The sequence below is a fragment of the Oryx dammah genome, unplaced genomic scaffold (genome assembly GCF_014754425.2).
Source record: "Oryx dammah isolate SB20612 unplaced genomic scaffold, SCBI_Odam_1.1 HiC_scaffold_15, whole genome shotgun sequence".
NCBI classification, from domain to species: domain Eukaryota; kingdom Metazoa; phylum Chordata; class Mammalia; order Artiodactyla; family Bovidae; genus Oryx; species Oryx dammah.
In genome coordinates, this window is record NW_024070199.1 from 38,874,430 (window position 1) to 38,878,825 (window position 4,396).

Below are 4,396 nucleotides of genomic sequence, written 5' to 3' on the forward strand. Positions count from 1 at the left end.
TATGAAGGAAACAGGGCGGTCGAGGCTAAGGGGCGCTGGGGGCGGTGGTGATGGTGCGTGGAGGAGGTTGGCGAGAATTCCGCTGAGCTATGACCTGGGTGGGGAGAGAGGAGGAATGCTTGGGGAAAGAACCTGACTTTTCAAAACCAGCAAGCAGGCTTGAAGTGGGGTGTTTGGACAACTCTAGGTGCAATGGGAAAGGTCTCAAGTAGGCGGGTGAGAGGACCTGGGATGTATTTTAAGGTGGTTCAAGTTGAGTGGAGCAGTGAGGGGTCAGGAGGCTCTGCTGGGGAGCAAGAGGGCATCTGGAGATGCTGCAGCTCCAGACAGGCTCTCCATGGGCCAGGATTCTGGGGAGAGCTTGGGGGCAGGGAAGAGTTCCCCATTCAGCTAATGTGTCTGGAACGTCCTCCTGGAAGCTGGCATTAGAGCAGGGACTTCACTTGTGAGAGACAACCAGCCTGTGCCAGACCTCCTAAATCTTCTCCTGCAGTGCCCTGGGGGTGAGCTGGCAGCTTCTTACAATGCAAGAAAGCTCGAGGCCTCTGCGAGCCAGAGTGGCTGGTAGATGAATCAAAACTTTGCATGAGGCCTTTGCAAAGGCTTTGCTCAAGGGTGGCGGACATGGGAACAGCCTGGGAAGGCTCCTGGGATGGCCCTGTTTGCAGGGTGCTCAGGAGTTTGGGGTTTCTTGTTATGAGTAGTGGGACCTGGGTGTGAGTAGATCTGAGTGGAGTCCACGGCTCACTGCATCGGTCTACATGATGGCAGGACTTTGGACTCTCCAGGTTAGTATGTGCAAACCCTTTTTTAATTCTCATGCCCCTAAGGATCCGTTTTAGACAGTTATCCCCAAATCATATCCCATCTAGAAAGTTTAATACCATAGATGACTGTCCACTTATTGTTTGTATGTCTATGTTTATTTTTGTTTGTCTTTTAACTTTTTTATGTTGGAGAATAGCTGTTTACCAATGTTGTGATGGTTTCGGGTGAACAGAAAAGGGACCCAACCAAACATATACACATAGCCATTCTCCCACAGACGTCCCCCCCCATCCAGACTGCCATGGAGTATTGCGCAGAGTTCCCTGTGCTTGTCTATCTGTTTATATATAGAAAGAGTAAGATTTTTTTTCAGCCCCCAAGAAGGCAATTTTTTTCTCTTTGGCAGTGATCCTGCCCTGCTGAGATCAAAGCCTCCTCACTTATTACAGGACCAGAGAGAGTAGCTCCTGTGACTCTCCGACCTGCCCACTTTGGCTTCTTGAAAGAACTTGCCTGGTGGCCACCCAGTGTTGCAGAAGACCCTGTGCTTCCCAAGGTCACCTTACCATGCTCCCGAAGTAGCTGGACCTGATGGCCCCAAAGGGTGCTGATGTCTCATGGAAAGGAGGTGCATGCTTCACCACTTTTCATCCCTCTGTGTCCCCCGGCTGGTGGCTGCATGGCCCCCTTAAATCCCAGAGAGATCCCATGAAAACATCCTTCAGGAAATTCCCTGGTAGTCCAATGATTAAGACTTTTTGCTCGCAAGGCGGGGGGCCCCCTTTCAATCCCTGGTTGCGAAACAGGGTCCCACATGCCACTTGGTGCAGCCAAAAAAATTTCTTCAGCCAAGTGAGCCCAGGTTGAGCAAGACACCCCCAGTTATGTGCTGCCCTCAAGCCTCCCCAGACACATTCTTTAATGAGCCCTTTCACTGACTCATCAGTAAAAGCAGCGGTACAGCAGCAGCCACAGCCAAATCCCAGTTGGGCTCAGCTGGTCTGCATAGTCAGGCTGTACGATTCTGACAGCGTTCCATCTTACAGGTGAGAAATCAGAGACCGGACAGGTCCTACTGGAAGCAAGGTCATAGAGTGATGATTACAAGGCTTCCTTTCCTTGTTCTGCACCGGACGAGCAGGGAGCCTCCCCTAAGAACCTCTACCCAGGAGAACTGGGGAACCGGTCATGCGCCCCGAGTCTCTCTGGAGCCTCACCAGCCATGATTTGGTTTGATGCCTGTCCATGCCTTGGCATTTAGAAATGCTTGGGCTTCCCTGGTGGCTCTGCGGTAAAGAACCCGCCTGCCAGTGTAGGAAACGCAAGAGACTTGGGTCTGATCTCTGGGTCAGGACAATCCCCTGAGAAGGAGATGGCAACCTGCTCCAGTGTTCTTGCTTGGGAAATCCCATGGATGGAGGTACCTGGTGGGCTACAGTCCACGGATTTGCAAAAGAGGCGGACACAACTTAGCAACCAAACAAGAACAGCAACAGCTTATAGATGTTTATAGCAATTTGATGGAAGAATTTGTGCCTACTATCTCTAATTCTAAAGCATTCTCCTCCTGGATACTGGGTGGTTTGGCTTTCATTACTCTAATGATTCATTTTTATTGTATTTTATGAGCATAGATCTGTGATGGATTAGAAATTCGTTTTGAAATGCTAGTCCTTCACCATCAGTAGTTGGATTTGTGCCTCCCACCTCCCACACACAGCGTGGAAGGCCTTTGACCTCAGGATTTAAGAAAAATTAACACGTGGTTGATTGGCTGAGCTAACAGTGGACAGAGCTCAAAGGTCTTTCTTTCAGCCCTGGGCAGACATAACCTTAGCAACATAAAGCTTGACTCCCGGGTGCTTCTCCATCTACCGAGCCCTGTCCCAGGGGAATGGTTCCATAAGTCCATGGGATGTACAGTGAGTGGCTGCAAGTACCTTCACTGGGGGCTCTTCTGATCAGAGATTTGGTGGAACAGTTGGGATCTTGCATTCTCAGTCGTTTCAGTCGTGTTCGACTCTTTGCGGCCCCCTGTAGCCCCCATGTAGCCCGCCAGGCTCCTCTGTCCACGGGATTCTCCAGACAAGAATACTGGAGTGGGGTGCCATTTCCTTCTCTAGCTGAGATTTTAAAGATCATTTAACCTCTCCTCATCGTACCAATGGGGGATCTGGACCGTCAATGGGGTTGACATTTGTTTTCCTATTTCCATTGTCCGGAAGGGTACCTGTCACAGAATACGCTAAGAACCAGAGTCAGGGTCTGACCTGGGGTCCGAGCTCCCGCACTGGTGGCCTGGTTCTGCTGTCTGGGTAAGGTCCTCTCTGCATCTCAGTGGGGCCAGCTCGGGAGGGAAGATGGACACGGAGTGGGAGGATGAGGGGCAGACTGGAAAAGCTCTCACCACCTGTGATCCCCATGTTGTGGTGACCCTGGGGACCAGCTGGGGCCCCACACCCAAGAGGCGCACACTCTCAGCCCAGGGTGCGGGGGCTGTGGGCTCAGGGGCTCCCACCACTGACAAGTGTGCCTGAGCCGCCCTGCCTCTGTCCTCCCTGCTCCATCCTCAGGACACAAAAGGGCTGCGCTTCCCCTGCACCCTCAAGTCCTGCACACCTGTCTCTCCTGGCTGCCCCACAGGGAGGGGAATTCCAGGAAAGGCAGTTCGCCTTAGCTAAGGTGTCATGCTCCAAAGTCCCACCACACGCAGAAATGCTGAATGAAAGAAAGAAGTGACTTGTCCAGGGGCACATAGCAGGCAACTGAAAGGCCATTCAGGAATGTGTCCTAGCAGAGGGCAGGGCTCTCCCCTCTACCACACTCACTTCTCACTGGGCCAGAGGCTGACACGACTGAGCGACTGAACTGAACTGAACTGAAGCCTCTCAGAGCTGGTCACTCAGAAGCTGAACTGTGAGGCCATCTATCAAACCCGACAGCAGTCGTGGGAAGAGAGCCCTGGAGAACAGTGGCAACATTTCTGCCCAGTTCTGCTGGCCTCTTTGGCAAGGAGCCCTTGGATTAGAAGCCAAATATCTAAACTGTAGTCCTGGTTCAGCAACCTCCCAATTATATTATTAATGATGCTGAATTGCCTCCAACCTTACAGATAGGTATAAACATCCTATCTATACCTTATGGCTCAGCTGGTAAAGAATCCGCCTGCAAGGTGGGAGACCTGGGTTAGATCCTTGGGTTGGGAAGATCCCCTGGAGAAGGGAAAAGCTACCCACTCCGGTAATCTGGCCTGGAGAATTCCATGGTCTAAGTCCATGGGGTCTCAAAGAGTCGGACACGAGTGAGTGACTTTCACTTCACTTCACATACATAGATATGCTTCAGCATCATTTCATTAGCTTCTATAACAATTTAAAAGTGCTTTGCTATTCATTAAGTGCAGCCCTCGGAAGTGAGTGCTATGTGTATGTATCTTTGTTTTCTGTTTGTTGCTGTTTAGTCACCAAGTTGTGTCTGCCTGTTTGTGACCCCATGGACAGCTCACACCAGTCTCCCCTGTCCTTCACTATCTCCCAGAGTTTGCTCAGATTCATGTCCATTGAACTCGGTGATGCTGCCTAACCATGTCATCCTCTGACACCCCCTTACTCTTTGGTCTTCAATCTTT